Raw genomic sequence first — 17,778 nt, forward strand, 5'->3', positions numbered from 1 at the left:
TATGTACACTTCATGTAGTTACAAAATGAATACACTCAAACTTGCCGGCCCATATTTTCTTAGCTTCGACAGAACTTAGTGGGCATATAGTCAAGGCTCTGTGTCACTGTGGGATCAGCCACACGTGATTATGTATGGGATCAGCATGATCGGCTGTCACTGGTTTCACTGACATCTGTCCCCACAGTGAGACAAGCTGCAACATGAATTATTGAAGACATACACATGCAGATCTTTGTCATGATTACGCCAAATAATACATTTTGCCACACTCTTGAGAGCTGAAAGAAATCATGGACCACGTTGTCTTTAACCCTTTTTGGCAATCTGCTACTTTGTTACAGATTTAAAAAAGAAACACAACACTGTGACACTTTGTGATAGGCTTTTGTTTCTAACATAAATGAAAAACAAATTCTCCCTCCCCTCCCTTTAAGAGTTTTTATCTGCTCTTTTTTACAGATATTCGACAAATGATTTGAATACACTTAGTTTGATAAATTTTTTCTATAGTTAAATGGTAAACAGAATTAGTCTCCTCATTTATAGACTATTTCAATTTGGCAGATTAGTTGATGCTACCTCACTAAGGAACCATCTTTAATTGGAGGAGCTTGAAGTAGTTTACAAAAAATTAATAAATGTTAGCATTAGTAATATCTCTCTCTTTTTTTGAGCTGGAGTCTCGCTCTGTCGCCCAGGCAGGAGTGCAGTGGCGCGATCTCGGCTCACTGCAAGCTCTGCCTCCCAGGTTCACGCCATTCTCCGGCCTCAGCCTCCCCGAGTAGCTGGGACTATAGGCGCCTGACACCACGCCCGGCTAATTTTTTGTATTTTTAGTACAGATGGGGTTTCACCATTCACAGGATGGTCTCGATCTCCTGACCTTGTCATCTGCCCACTTTGGCCTCCCAGAGTAGTATCTTTAAAGTTGTTGTGAAATTTAAACAACTTGGTTGATATTCTTGTTAATCAGGAAATATACTCCAGGGTAACAACTTGAGGGTCTGTCTTTTGAAAATTTTGTTCTGCTCTGAAGCAGTGCTTTTATAATATAATCTGCCCTCTAAACACCACAAAAGTATGTCCAACACTCAATTCTATCTATTATGTATATTTTTATATTTATATGCTTATGTATTAAGGGTTGGGCAATATATATATTTATAATTCTAGGACAAAATACGTTGCTATATTACTAACCATGTTACCATATAATTGAATGATTCAAATATAATATATTTGGCCTTGAATAAGTTACTTAACCTCTCTTTGCCTCAGAGACACAGAACATTGCTCAGATATAAAATGGCATAGTAGGTACATACTTGCCTGTCATGCAGGGTTGTTGTATAGGTAGAATAAACCTATGAAATGTAAAATGTATAACAAATTCAGAACACTAGTATTAAACATCCATAATAGCTGTTTCATAAGCTAATAATATAGCTGTTATAATGGCTTATTTTCCCAAAGATATTTGCATTTAACAAACATGTTTACATTTCCCCTTGGAAAATATGGCTAAGAAATTTTCCAATAATTATTGCTACCTTCTCTTATTTTCTACCCTGTTCCTATTTCTGTTTCCAAGGTCAAACACTCAGGTGCTTGAATGATGGCTGTGACTCCTTAGAAATCATTTTTTGGTAAGGCACCTAGAAGAATGGAGTTAAATATGGCTGGGAGACCATTTTTCTTGGTTCCCTCATGTTTCTACACATCTTACGAGCAGCGGGGCTAACTTTCCTTTTTCTGTACTAGCTTTTAAAAATATGTTTCTATAGTCAACACCTTCCCTCAGAGCAAAGCTTACTCTCCAGTAAAAGATTTTAGTTCTCTAAGCTCAGGGCTTATCTGTGCAATGCAACCCACTGCATGTGCAGCTATCATCTCCCGCTTTGCGCATGTCCCTGTGGAAACTGGAGTTTAGCACAAATACAGACTCTCCGACTCCTCCTATTATGTAAGTATTAAATGGTCCCTGGTCTTTGAACCAGGAGTCTTGAGTCTTAAGTCTTTGGCCAATATCCATGAAAACGCAGTAGTCTAACTTGTTAGACTGAAAGTGCAGTAAAATTTCAGATCCTTCACAGTTCTTGGCAGATGTTTCTCCTCCCTACTCCGCACCCCCCACTGTGTCCCTAATCCAGTATATTCAAACCTTACATGAAGAGAGATTTTTGTGGGGTAGGGTGACTTTAAAATAGAGGAGTTACAAGGCAAGAAAATGAATTGAGAGGAGTCTAAGTTCACTTCCATGCCCACTGATGCCAGGCTATCAATAAAGGAAAGTTTAAATGTAGTGCAGATCTGACGGTAGTAACAGCAGCTTCTCATGGACAGATGTGGGGAATAAGTACCTGATTCTGCACCTTTATCCTGGCCTCACCCACCACATAGCAATGCCTCCTGACCACAGGAAACTAGTTCCTACTCATTATATTAGAATAATAGTCTTTGGCAACAATATAATAGTTACATTAATAATATGATTATTACATTAACAATGTAATAATGCTGACTGTAGCAAACAGATTTGACAGTTGTCTATATATATGGAGTAATGTTCCTTTTGTTCTCCTTTATTCCCTAGGCTTGTGTGAGACTAAAATAAACACTGGAGAAGGTAAGTTTCCTTTCAAGCTCAGAGAGTTGAAAGCACACAGTTAACTAAATGGAAAAAAACAAAACAAAACATGGTGTCCTGTCTTAGTACTTGACAAGATTGTGTAAATTGCCATGACTGCATGAGTATAAAGTTGTTCTGTGCCAGGATAAGAGAAGATGAGGATCAGCCTTACTCCAGATGTCTTACAATCCATCATATGCAGATATTACTATAAAATTATGATAAAATTTGGTTTTAGAGCCTAACATATATGCCACACTTTAAATATTATTTGCACAAGTTTCAATATATTTTGCCCTGCATACTGAGACATCCTGAGGTACCTTTGGATTTTTGAGGGCAGGGTAGAAAAAATTAAGAGAGAAAAATCTTTATAAAGGATTAATAGTCTAATTTCAAAATATTTTTGGAGAGAAAATCAGTTTTCAAAAAATCTAGGATTTCTCTGTTTGAAGTCAAGTATAAAAATATATGGAAAATACCTGCATTGTTTGCAGTCGATATACTTGTCCCCTACCAATGTTAACTTATTTATGAGTATGCAAATTATATGCAAAACTAGGAGACTCCCCGGGGGTATAGCATTCTACTGTCAGCAAGATATTCTAAAAACAGATGTTTTAATATAGTCTTTAGGATTTGATGAGGGAAATTATGAAATGCTATGTGAAGTCAGTTTTTTGTAATTTAAAATTTTTCAAAAGCATATTGATGCAGTCTTACTTAGAATAGGTATATAAGCTTTCTCTTGCTAGTAGTCAGACTAATAAAAAATGACTTAGTATGGCAAAAATAATAATAAAGATGTGCCATCTTAAGGACTTTTCAGAATTCAAGCATTTCCTTTTGCAACTATTGTATGATTATAGTCCAGCCTTTTGGGTGTTCTGTATCAAAAGCTTGCACTAGTTTGAGCTTAGTAAGAATATATTATTTATTTAAGTATACTCCAAATAATAGTATAGCTTATATAAGGAAATTTACATTATAGATTCTTTACAATTTTCAGAGATTCAGAGGCATTATACAATTACTGTAAATTTAACTGTGGAATAAGATCACTTTCTCAGCATGGAGCAGAAAAGTCCACTGATTTTATATCTCTTTTCTCAGACTTCGTTTAATTATAAAAATAAACAAAAAGCATTTATCATTTAATTGTACAGAAATATGTGAATTGGTGGCTTGACATATGGTATGTCAGGTGTGAGAGACAAGAGCCACTTCACCTCTTATTCCCATTTCCCATCAACTCGGACTCTCCTCCAGCTAAGTTTTCAAAGCTACAGAAACATTCACGAAGAAAAATAAGGTCAATTGCACCCAAGTTGCTAACTTTATGAGCTTCTCCTATATTAAATATGGTATAAAGGTTTATTCCTATCATTTGTAGCCATAAGCTCGTATTAAACAATGACGATTCTTCTAAACAGCTAAACCCCAGTAGGCTTGTGAGAGGGACATTTTTTTCCCAATGACATGTTCCTGTCGGAAAAGAAAATAAAACAAATGAAAAACCAAACAAGAAAAAAAAACTGGCTTTTGGCTCTCAATACCAATTTGCATGGGTTTTGCATATATTTGCATATGACATTCCTGAGCCCCTAATTCCAAATATGCAAAATAAAATAAAATTAATTAAATAGGGTAAAAGACTACAGTTGAATTCCAATTAAATGGAAAGGGCATGGCACACACAAAATACATAACAGATTTAAAAAGTAATCATTCTAATTGCATCCTAGATGAAGAGTCAGTAACCCTGAAGCTGAAGATGGCTATGCCTCAACTTTTCTTGGCAGAGGGTTTACTAGGGACTTCTTTGGGATATTCTGCCTTTGTAGCTATCCTACTCCCATCTAGTAGAGGTCACCTCAGCAGCAGCAGTAGCCTACATTTTTATATCTGCGCATACACTATACATACATGATCTCACTTGATTATTACATCAACCCTCTGAGAAAAGCTAGATGAAATTATTTTCCTTAATTTAGAAATGTAGAACTCAGGGGCAAGAAAAGCCAAGTTGTTAAAATGTTATTTATAGCAAGCAGGAGAGTTGGAAAAAAAAAAGAAAAACACAAAATGTGGATAGTTTACTCCAAATGTAATGTTGTTTACTCCAAGGCACTTCCCACATATCCTCCATCCTAGTTTTATAAATAGGATTATAGCTGATTGGTTTTTTTGTATCTTTTACTCTTATCATCAAGCTCTTCTGGGGCTCTCTTATGTAGCCTGTTTTCTTTGACACTTTAAAGTCTTAATGTTTTAATGTTTTCTCCATTTCACCCTTTTGACTTTAAGAAGAAGCTCTTATAAACTCAATTGCATTGCAATGTTTATAATTTAATGTATGTCATGCATCACTTAATGACAGGGACACATTCCGTGAAATGCATCATTGGGAAATTGTATTGTAGTGCGAACATCATAGAGTGCACTTACACAAACCTAGATGGATGGTCTAGCCTACTACACACCTAGACTATATGGTATAGCCTATTGTTCCTAGACTGCAAACCTAGGCATGTTATGTACTGAGTATTGGCATGTTACTGTACTGAGTATTGTAGGCAATTGTAACACAATGGTAAGTATTTGTGTATTAAAACATATCTAAACATAGGAAAGGTACTTTAAACATGCAGAATTATAATCTTATAGGAACACCATTTTATATGCAGTTTGTTGTTAACTGCAAAGTTGTTATGTGACACATGACTATACTGGAAAATAATCTTAATTCAATAAGTCTAAAGAGCAACTTCTTTATAAACTTACTGAGAATCTCTTCTGTGATAAACCCTTCTCTGAATTCTGGGTGCAACAGCATAGAAAAAAACAGTTAAAAATATTGTCCCTTAAATTCTAAGGTTGGGAGAAGTGGAGGATGGCAGTAAATAAATTGTAAAATAATTTAAATGATTATATATACTATGGAAAAAAATGAAAGAAGAAAGAGAAATAGGGGGTACTAGATATTGGTTGGGAGGGATTGCTTCAATTTTAAATAAGGTGTTCAAGAGAGGCTTTAGTGAGAAAGTGACACTTGAGCAATGACTTGAAAGGATAAGAAAGTGGGCCCTATAGCCATCTGGGGAAAGAATCTTCCAGGCAGATGGAAAATTAAGCATGAAATCTCTATGACAGGAGTATAACATGTTCAAAGGGCAGCAAGGAGGCCATTGTGGCCTTCGAGAGGACTTGAGCTTTTACTCTGAATGAGATGAAAAGGGCTTGGAGAGTTTAAAGAAAGAAATGTCATGATTTGTCTCACCATTTGTGGTAGAATGAAGAACAAAACCACAATATTTTGTAGCTCTTCTTAGCAAGAGATGGAATCATATCTTCAGAGTCCAGTCTGGAGGTGGAAACCTAGTTACTTGAGATAACTGAATATAAATAAATGTTTATAACTAAGTATAAAAGTATTAAGTAGGTCATTCAATAAAAAAGAGAACACTAAATTATCAGTGAGATAGGAAGCAGCTACGCCCCTTAGGGATGGGCAAAAGAGATTAGAATATTTCAATTTAGCAAGTTAAAGAAGGTGTACCATGAAGCAAAACAAATCAGACCTCTGAGGAAGGAATGCTGGCCACCTTTGGTCAGTGTCTCTGAGGGATCCTGACCAGATCAGTACCACGTGTTGAGAAAATGATCAACTAGATTAGCTTCCTGCCATGAGAAGGACCTGCTACTGGGTATGAAGAAGTGATGATGCAGTGATGCACTCACATGAACCACAAGAATATAGGGACCAAACTGGGAGAAGCAAGTCCACTTTTCTTTCTCCAGTTTTGCAGTCTCTCTCTGTTATCTCTGACCCCACTGGCAAAGTCAAACATCAACTGCTCAGTCCCACCTCCATCATTACAACAAATACAGACTCTCTGACTCCTCCTATTATGTAAGTATTAAATGGTTCCTGGTCGTTGAATAACAAAGCAGAGTATAGAAGGATGAGTTTGGATCTCAGTGAAAATTGCATAATCATCAATGCAAGGCTTCAATCTGGCAAAAGTGATGTTATTTAATTTTCAAGGCTAAGTCTCAAGAGGCATCTTTTCCTTTTGCTCACTTTGGATGCTACCTTGAGATCACCATGTACTGAAGGCAGTCTGGCTATTTGGAGGATGAGAAGCCACATGAAGGGGAATGATGGCATCCCAGAAGCCATCTTGGACCTACCATTTTTTCTTGGAAGCTGGAAGCATATATCTAGCTGTACCGTAGAATTGCTACAAGTTAGGTGTTCTATGTGCTTTCTGTTATTCCCTTTGAAGGGGAGTGTCTAACGGAGTTCTCTAGTTTCTCTCTCATCATCGTATGATGGATATCTTAATAATTAGTCTCTAGAAAACAGCTCTCTGGACCCACATAAATGCAGCCAAGAAGTTGTGCCTGTACCTGAAATAAATGTAGATTGTGAGATAGTGGGGTTTTGGCCTGATTCTGTAATGAGAGGAGAGTTGAAGGGGAAGGATGAACAATTTTTTGCATGGATGAGGAACGGAAGTCATCAAAATTAGAGGGTGAACGGAGATAGATTGAAAAACATGGCTGCATTATTTTACAGCTCTTTTCATTAAAATGTTGTTAAAATGTGTAGAGAACTTAGTTTTCCCAGCAAAGAGCCAAACCACTTACCAGACCTGTGAGGCCATCTTGGATCTTCTAGCCTAGCTTAGCCTCCAGCTGAATGCAAGAGTAAGCCCAGATAAAACTAGCAAAACAATAGCCCAACTGTATTAGTTCGTTTTCATGCTGCTGATAAAGACATACCCGAAACTGGGAAAAAAAGAGGTTTAATTGGACTTATAGTTCCACATGGCTGGGGAGGCCTCAGAATCATGGTGGGAGGCAAAAGGCACTTGTTCCGTGGTGGCAACAAGAGAAAAATGAGGAGGAAGCAAAAGCGGAAACCCCTGATAAACCCATCAGATCTCAATAGACTTATTCACTACCATGAGAATATCATGGGAAAGACTAGCCCCTACGGCTCAATTACCTCCCCCTGAGTCCCTCCCACAACGCATGGGAATTCTGGGAGATACAATTCAAGTTGAGATATGGGTGGGGACATAGCCAAACCATATCACCAGCTAACCCACAAAATCATGAGAAATAATAAATTGTTATTGTTTAAAGTGTCTGCGTTTCGAGGTGGTTTGTCTCGCAATGGTAGCCAATCAATATTACTTTAACAGGATCACTGTAGCTATTTGATTCAAAGAAGTCTATTAGAAGCAAAGGTGAGGAAAATATAAGGAACTAGAGAAGAAGGGAAATACTATTCTATTCCTCAAGCTCAAATTAGAAATTAAATTTTGAAAAACATAGAATATTTAAGGCAACAAAATGAATCTGTGATGGTAGACATTAAGGCAACAAGAAACAAACAAGGAAAGGTGGTTTTTAAGGCAAGGATCCTTACCAATGTCTCTAAAATCATACAATGCATGAACTACATGTAAAAAACTGAATACAGTTTCTGAATTAATATAATAATAATAATAACTAGAATTTAAATATACTAACTCATCTTTTCCTCCCAATAAATCTATAAAAATTATACGGTTATCTCTAATTTATAGGTGAAGAAATAGAAGTATAGGAGGTTAAGCACCTTACCTCAGGTTGCAAAGCTAGTGAGAATTGGAGCTAGAATTCAAACTCATACAGATTGAAAGTTCTAGAATCTGTTCTCTAAACCACTAGCTACACCTCAAAGCCAAAGAATTTGGAGTGTTTCAGTTAAATAGTTGACATTTACTGAATTTAAATTGTATTTGATTCCTAATGTGTATAATAGATTTTATTTGAATTCATAATGTATAGTTATAGGTTCTTTGTTTTTGTCCTTAAAATTAGTCCATTTTTTACATAAATCTAAGACTCAGTCTAGCTATGATGGTAAATAGAAAAGAGTGAGGGCAATTTTTCTAGAGCAGAGGATACGTGAGTTAGGTATTAAAGAAATAACAAGAATAAAACATCTTCCAAGTTTCTGTGCACATCGAAATCTTACCTAGTTTTCAAATTCCAATATACAGGCTATGTTTTTTTAAAAGCATTTCTGACTTTTTTCAGCCTGAAGTCATTGCTTTTTCCACCAAATTTTTAAAATAACAAATACATCTCTCAGGACATATTTTCTATCTTGTCTGACATTTATTTATAGATATATTGTATCTTCTTTAAGATGGAATCCAGGCCTGGTTTATTTTTGTATTTCTTTTACTTCCAATGTGATGAGTAGATAGGTGAGTGGAAGAATGAATGGATGATTAAAAGGATAGATGGATTGATGAATGAATGTCTCATGCCTTTGAAGTAACTCACACTTTTAACCCACATTTTCAATATTGCCAAGGGAATATTTTCTGTAAAAAAATTGTTTACTCCAGCCGGGCACGGCGGCTCACGTCTGTAATTCTAGCACTTTGGGAGACTGAGGCTGGTGGATCACTTGAGGTCAGGAGTTCCAGTCCAGTCTGGCCAACATGGTGAAATACCATCTCTACTAAAAATACAAAAATTAGCCGGGCATGGTGATGGGCTCCTGTAGTCCCAGCTACTCAGGAGGCTGAGGCAGGATAATCATTTGGACCCAGGAGGCAGAGGTTGCAGTGAGCCGAGCACCATTGCACTCCAGCCTGGGTAACAGGGCGAGACTCTATCTCCAAAAAAACAAAACAAAACAAAAAACCCCAAAAAAAAACAAAAGAAAAAGAAAAAAGTTTTACTGATATGCTAAGACAAATTAATGAGAAGCTATTGAATTGTTTCATAGAATTATCCAGGTAAGAAGGATATGCCATGTTGTTTGGCCCGATTGCCTATCTTTCCACAAAACTACCCAATAGTCATTTTTTAATAATCATTTTGAAATTGTCATTACTCATCCCACTAGTCTGTTTCTTTTATTAATTCATTTTTGTGCATCTATTTGAATATCCATATGTAAGGAACTATTTCACTGATGTGCCTGGCCTTTCTTATTTCCAATCAAAGTATTTCTCATCATAATATAAGCTTATTTTTTCTTAATTTTTGAATGCAGAGACTACCTCTGATACTTAAAAAAAAAGTAAATCAGTTACCCAGGACTGCCACATAATTTGCAAGGATAAGTGGAAAATAAATATGTGGGTCCCGTGTTGAAGAAATATTATTAATTTCAAGATGGCGACAGCAGGTCATTAAAGCAATCACGGGGCCCTGTGTGACTGCATGTGTTTCACACTCAAGAAGTGGGCCCTGGAGTTACCTTTAGACTTTTCATCTGTAACCTTGATGATTAGCTCTTTTGCCATGGAAGCAGAATTAAATACCTCTTTACTTCACTTTCCAGTGGTGAAACAAAACAAAACAAAACAAAACAAAATGCCCTTGATGATAACCATGAAGTGCCACTGAACATGCACTTTAGGGGTGGTTAGGCTGTGTATTTACATTTTCTGCCTATTGAGATATTAGAACATCATTAAAGTATAACATAATACAGATAAGTGCACGTTATAGGTGTACAGCTCTACAAATTTTCGCCAGTTAAATACTCACAAATAGCCAGAAACAAATAAGGAAACCAAATTATTTGCATCCAGGATATCCCCCTTGTGTCCCCTTTGGTTACTTACATTCTGCCACCCAAAGTTAAGTATCATCCTGACTTCAACAGCTTAGTTTAGTTTTGTATGTTTTTATATAAATGTAATAACACAATACGTACTTTTTTATGTCTTATTTTGCACTCAATTATTATGTTTGAGAGAGTTATCTCTGTCATTACATTCAGTTGTAGTTCATTCACTCTCATTGCTGTGTAAGATTCCATTGTGTGAACATATGACAATTTTTAATCTATTATTTTGTCGATGGGCATTTGGATAGTTTCCAATGTTTGGGATATTACAAACAGTGCTGCTATGAAATAATGTTGCTGCGATCATTCTTGTAACGTATTTTTTGCGACTATATGTAGGAATCTATTTCTACTGTGTATGCATCTAGCAGTGGAATTGCTAAGTCATGAATATGCATATGTTTCATTTTAATGGATACTGTTAAACAGTTTTTAAATTTGCTATACAAATTTACATCCAAATCAGCAGCATATGAGAGTTATTATTGCCCCACATGCTAGCCAACACTTGATATAAGGCCTTTTTAATTTCAGCCATTCTGATGTTTGTGTAGTGGTATTATATTATGGTTGTAATGTTTACATCTAATAAAGCTGAACACTTTTGCATCTATTTATTGGACATCTGAATATCTTTTTTGTGAAGCATCTGTGAAAGTCTATTGACCATTTTTCTAATGGGTTACTTATGTTTTTCTTTTTTATTTATAGGAGAGCTTTATATATTCTGGATCTGGGTCCTTTGTTGGGTATATGTGTTAAAATATTTTCTTCCTCTCTGTGGGTTGCTTATTCATTCTTTTAACAGTTTTTTTATAATGAACAGTGGTTTATATTTTAAAACCTTTTTTATTAAATAATTATACGACAAAACCCATAAAGGAGAGAAAGACTTTCTATGAAAATATCCAACCTTTGCACAAATGATACAAAATTGATTATGGTGAAGCTTAAAGTAACAAATTTAAGTTAAACAGAAAAAATAATACTGATGATGCATCAAAATCAATGTCCCATTGAAATAGTGAGAACTCCAACTATTTGTGTGTGCCCAGTAAGAGCTTTGTACATTGCCGACTATTCTGTGCCAACCAGACTTCTTAGCAGAATATTAAATATTTGGTAAATCCTAATGGTACACTAATTTTAATTTATGAATATCAAATTTTAATAACACTTATTCAGTGGATTATTGGTATTTAGTATTTAGACCTTTTTTATTCTTAAAATACAAGTCTCCAACACAGGTCTGATTAATTTCAAATCATGAATGAAAATTAGTCTTTGGCTTTTGTTTGCAGCCATATTTGCCTGTGGTCAATTATAACTTTCAGATGTTTTTCCCTACAAAGTTGGTATTAACAAGTCCTTCTTTCAAAATATGTGTATTATTGTTTGTCGCCTTCTAACGTAACACAAAATCACCTGTGTTATACGCCTCTCCTAGATATTTATATTTTTGTCATCAAAGGGTATGATTTTTTTTGCTAGACATTTTTGTTCATTTATTCACTTGTTCATGTTTTCATTCATACATTCAGTAAACATTAGTTGCACAACTGCTAGATACTAGGAAAATGGCAGTGAAGAATTAAAAAAAATCCCTGCCTACATTAAGCTTACATTCCAGTGAGAGTAGATAGATAAACATGATATATAAATATAGTATGTATTTGTAAATATCTATACCTATATATGTACGTATAAATGTATGTATGTATATGTATACATATATATGAGGAAGAAGCTCTGGCTATCTTGAGAAGAGCATTCTAGGATGCAAAGATCTGGAGGCAGGAGAGTGCCTGGATGAAGATAATTTCCATATTGTTGTTGTTTTGATGACTTCAATTTGACGCTTACTGAGATATTGTACCCTTTTAAGCAAAGTCACAATTTGGCAATTATCAGGCTTGTCCCATGAACTTAAACTGGAAATAAACCTGAAAACAAAATTATTTACTTGGAAAACATAATGCGTGGCTCTGAAAATTAGAAATTAGAACCACTAAATTCATCCGCTATTGAAAGAGTTCTGTGGCAAATTTGAGGCAATTTGAAATCAGAGGCTAAGTTGTAACGTGTGATTTTCATAATTGAGAATGACATAGAAAGTGTTTCTATGGTTTTACTAAAAAAAATAGTGTTACTTTATTGTCTGTCCATGGGATACTAATAGTTTGAAAGTAAGGAAGAGCAATTTTATGAAAGTCTGTCAGGAATTCAGAATGTTATTCCAAGGTTCACAAATAATGAGGCAAAAAGCCATGTGCTGACTGTCATCACCTAACTACAGAGATGTATGGTTACTGGGCACTTTAGATCCCAGGGTTCTTCTATTAGCCTAAAACTCTCATCTCAGTGTTCTTTTCCACAAATTTATAACTTGTGTGAAAAAAATGAACTGTTAATAAGATTATTTATTCAATTTATATAATTTAGTGTGCTAATAAATTTGAGATTCATAAATAAGCGAAAAGACTGCTGAACAGGACTCTATATGCCACTTTTTTCACCTTAAAGTTTAAGATTTTGAAAATTGTTATGCCTGTGAAATAGTTTTTAATCTAGTTCAGATCAACTTTTCACTATTCCTCTAACAGTATAATGATTTTCTAGCAATTCCAATAAAAATATTTTCATAAACACTTGTAGGAGTAATTAAGAAAAATGTCTAAGGAAGAACTACAGTAATTAACATACCAGGATTAAAGTTGACTAGCAAGAATTACCAGAGCAGTTTAAAAATATCCATATGTCTTAATAGAAAGTTGTTGCTACAGAGAAATGCTAAATGTTTAAGGTGATGGTTATAGTAATTATCCTCATTTGATCATTATACTATGCATAAATGCATTAAAATATCCCATCATTTGTGGTAAATAAGTATAATTATCATGAGCCAATTATAAATAGAAAAATAAATTAAAAAGAAGACAGGAATCAGATTCACTGAAATCAGTATTCTATTTTCTTGAATTAATCAAATATTGGATTCTTAATTCAATAGTTCTCAAGAAATTATAAATAACATCATTTACTTATGTATTTTTTCTGCTTTATTTCTAGATGATCCTTTCTTTCCTCCTCCCTCCTTCTCTTTTTCTCCTCTCTTCCCTTCCTCTCTCCTTGTTTTCTTTCCTTTTATCTTTAATGTGTGTTTTTATATTTATCTGTATGACATACCCAATTTGTTTAAATTTCAGAAGAGCAGCTATATGAGCAACATCTCATGACTGAAATACATCCCAGCATTATGTATGCAGCAATATTAGATGATGCTCCTCCTAGAGTTATATCCCATAGGAGGTAGCCAGGCAATCAGTACCCTCAGCAAATCAATGATGATGCGAGCAAATAATTTTACTTTTTTTCCATCCCAAGCAATAAGTTCACGTATCTACTTGGTCAAATGTCGTAGCTTCTTTTCTCTTTAAATTTGTATACGTATCCTTAAAGTTAAAATAGGTCTTCACGGTTTTATGGTAAGGTATAGTGTTTGTAGAACATGACAAAATATCTTTCCAACAAGAATAACTCTATACAGTATATGATGTCAATAGTTTGCAAAGTGATTTCATTTTTGACCTTCTTTATTATTTATATGCAATTTAATTATTTGAAGTTACTTTTGTACCTTTCCATTATGTTTATTTGATAAAATTAGGCTTGTTGGGATATTATTAATACTTAAAATGAAAAAAAAAAACCCAGAGATAGTTGTATATTAATGGAAAAGAAGTAGATTTAACCAACTAATTTGTGTAACACATTTTTATTGTTGATTTATAAACATAGTTCCTGTCTTACTTAAACTTAGATTCCTGTCTGGAGAGATAGACAATTGAGACATGAGCAAAGATACAAGTATATAGTCCAAATTGTAATGTGTAGTGTGAAGAAAAACAATAGATGCAGTGGAGGAGAATGGGCTGGGGAGGACTAATTTTAAAATGTATGTTTAAAGAACATCTCTGAAGAGGTGGCATTTAATTTGAGACTTGAAGTCATTCCCCCAGAAGACTGAGTGAAGAATATTCCAGAGAAAGGGACAGAATGTGGAAAAGTCCAAGAGAAGTAAGAGTCTTGAATCTCGTTTGCTTTACTTCCAAGGAAGTCTCACATTTCCCCTTCTATTTCATCCATGACATGAGATACCTCTTGAGTAACTACCAGAGTTTTTTTTTTTTTTTTTTTTTGCTTTGTTTTGTTTTCCAAATTAAGGACTGTTTTGTCCTCATTACTCCTTTTATTCATGGATTATCCTATTTTTAAAAAGATCAGTGTGGCCTCCCAGTGACCATGATTCTAAGTTCAGGACTCAATATGTGGTTTAGATATTTTCCACTGCTGATATTAGGTTGAACTATACAAAATTACTATTTTGTGGGTCAAAAACATGATTGCTTACAATTTCACTTGGTGCCATCTGCATATTTCTATTTGTTCTGTCAACCCTGAAAGATCTCTAGTGCTAACTTTATCACTGGGATGTTTTTGGATAATAAATTGAAAAGCAATTTTTATTGTTTTCATGAAATTCACTATCACACATGAAGTGTTGAACCGTTGTAGAGAAAACTTGGCTTTATAGAAATACTTTTACCTAATATGGATAATCAAAACATGTAAAGGAATTGTGCATACTTTTCACTTTTTATTTTTCTGTAACATTAGGGCATCAAAATTCCAATATTCAAACAGATTTTCAAGATGGCTGACTAGAGGCACCCAGCGCTTGCTTCCTCCACAAAGATGAACCAAAACAGTGAGTAAATAATCAGTTCAAATACAGCCTCTGAAAAACAACATTGGAATTCAGCAGAGAGGTTTCAAGAAACACCTCAGGCAGGGAAGGAGAGTGAAGCAAGGCAGCCAGCCCTCTGGGATAGCCTGGGAGCCCACAGAAGATCCTTGTTGTGAGGCAGGGTGAGATAAGTGATGTATCCCCAGTGGTCCACGTTCCCACTGAGGACTCCTGAAATCCTAGCCATGGGAAAGCCCTCTCAGCCTTCACAAGCCCTGAGACTACTATAGAGACCTGCTTGGAGCTCATGAGATGGCATTGCTCCAGAGAGGAAGCTCATGTTAGGTCCCACATCCCCCAAGACCCAAGCAACTGCAACATGGCACCAATTTGAGAGCCTAGCCTCCATTAGACTGCATACTGACTGGGGAATAGCCCCCATATCTTCACATCCCTGGAGCCCTAGTGACATCCCCTAATATCCATCTGGAAGGCTGCAGTGGCACAACACAGGGTGGACCCAGCAGTGAGTACAGCCAGGTCCCCAGGGCTGTAGCCCACACAGTCCTACACTCCAGGTAACAGGTGGTAACAGCACACTGGAGAGGTTGGCTCCTGGACTAAGGGAGCCAAAGCAATGCAACACACAGGCTGAAAGCCACCTGCTGGGGACCACTGCCACTGACAGCAACCCCACCACCCATAGTAGCAGAGCTGCAGCATACATCCACACGCCCTGAGGACAGATTATGCCTACCTACCACTGCTACTGCCACCACTTGATCATGCTCTTAGGGGTTTGGAAATGGCCCTGACTTGCCCCCTGTACCTGTGCCTGTGCCACCCCTCCCAGCATTCAAGCACACTGCCTGGGGACCTGGAGGAAGTCCAGTGGCATCTGTCACTCTGGGCATGCGAGTGCACCATCAGGAGGTCTGACAAAAGACACAACTTGTCTGCTGCTGGCACCTGAGCATGCTGTCTGGTGGCCTGGGGATCGCCCCACCCCCACCCACCACAGCCTTCTCCTGTGCACATTTTCAGACGGACATGAGGACAGACTTACACTGCCTGGCACTGACACCCTTATTGCCCAACCAAACAGCCAAGGGCCTGGGGACTGCCCCACTCTGTTGGTCACCCTAGGTCCATGTGCATACCATCAAGGGACCTAACAACAACCTAGATCATCTGTCACTGGCACCCAAGCATGCAGTCTGAAGGCCTGGAGATTACCCCACTTTGTTCACAATAGTTAGCATCCATGCATCCCTACTGGGGGCTTGAGGACAAGCCCACACAGCCTGCTGCCACCATCACCATAACTGACCCACATATGTCACTTGGGAAATGGCCTGTCCAGCTCATTACCACCACTGCTAACCCCAGTGCATGCTGCTGAGGACCTCAAGGGTTGTTCTAACATTGCTACTGCCATTAATGATATCGTACACACTGCCTAGGGGCCCAAGGACCTGTCCCCATATGTATAATATTATATATTTAGTGAAGTAAAAATAGCTGGAAACTTCTCAAGTATAGTAAGAGATTTAGACATCAAGATACGGTAAGCTTACAGATCCCTAAATGGATACAACATAAAAGGTTCTTCTCCCTGGAAAATTATAGATAAGCTGTCATAAGTCAAAAACGAACAGAGAATTTTAAATACGGCAAGAGAAAATCAAGTACATATTAGGGAACCCTTATCAGACTAACAGTAAATTTCTCAGCAGAATCCTTAAAGCCAGGAAAGAATGGGATGATCTGGGGAAAAAGTCAGTCAAGAAAACTATACCCTAGCAAAGTTATAATTCAAAAGAGCCCTCAGAAATAATGCCACACATCTACAACTATCTGATCTTTGACAAACCTGACAAAAACAATAAATGGGGAAAGGACTCCCTATTTAATAAATGGTGCTGGGAAAACTGGCTAGCCATATGAAGAAAGCTGAAACTGGATCCCTTTCTTACACCTTATACAAAAATTAATTCAAGATGGATTAAAGACTTAAATGTTAGACCTAAAACCATAAAAACGCTAGAAGAAAACCTAGGCAGTACCATTCAGGACATAGGCATGGGCAAGGACTTCATGTCTAAAATACCAAAAGCAATGGCAACAAAAGCCAAAATTGACAAATGAGATCTAATTAAATTAAAGAGCTTCTGCACAGCAGAAGAAACTACCATCAGAGTGAAGAGACAACCTACAGAATAGGAGAAAATTTTTGTAACCTACTCATCTGACAAAGGGCTAATATCCAGAATCCACAATGAACTCAAACAAATTTACAAGAAAAAAACAAACAACCCCATCAAAAAGTGGGCAAAGGATATAAACAGACACTTCTCAAAAGAAGACATTTATGCAGCCAAAAGACACATGAAAAAATGCTCATCATCACTGGCCATCAGAGAAATGCAAATCAAAACCACAATGAGATACCATCTCACACCAGTTAGAATGGCAATCATTAAAAAGTCAGGAAACAACAGGTGCTGGAGAGGATATGGAGAAATAGGAACACTTTTACACTGTTGGTGGGACTGTAAACTAGTTCAACCATTGTGGAAGTCAGTGTGGCGATTCCTCAGGGTTCTAGAACTAGAAATAGCATTTGACCCAGCCATCCCATTACTGGGTATATACCCAAAGGATTATATATATATATATATGCTGCTATAAAGACACATGCACACGTATATTTATTGCGGTACTATTCACAATAGCAAAGACTTGGAA

The sequence above is a fragment of the Nomascus leucogenys genome, chromosome 9, assembly GCF_006542625.1.
Source record: "Nomascus leucogenys isolate Asia chromosome 9, Asia_NLE_v1, whole genome shotgun sequence".
Lineage (NCBI taxonomy): Eukaryota > Metazoa > Chordata > Mammalia > Primates > Hylobatidae > Nomascus > Nomascus leucogenys.